Raw genomic sequence first — 315 nt, forward strand, 5'->3', positions numbered from 1 at the left:
TCTACACACTAGATGCCAGGAGTATTACCTGTAGTTGTGATAATCAAAAATATTCCATGCATTGTGCCTTTTTAAATGTCCCCTGTGTGTTTTTTGGGGGGGAGAGTGGTGTGTGGAATTAGGTATGAAACCAACTCTACATTAGAACAACTGATGTATAAGAAAAAAGGTAAGTACAAGTCTGATAAAGGATTTGTATCCAGAATAAATACAGACAGAACTCTCAAAATTAAACAATACACTTTTAAAGAAGCCGAAGATCAAGGAAGAAAGCACAAGAGAAATTATAAAATATTTTGAACTGAATAAAAATAA

Source organism: Pteropus vampyrus, unplaced genomic scaffold, assembly GCF_000151845.1.
Source record: "Pteropus vampyrus isolate Shadow unplaced genomic scaffold, Pvam_2.0 Scaffold591, whole genome shotgun sequence".
Lineage (NCBI taxonomy): Eukaryota > Metazoa > Chordata > Mammalia > Chiroptera > Pteropodidae > Pteropus > Pteropus vampyrus.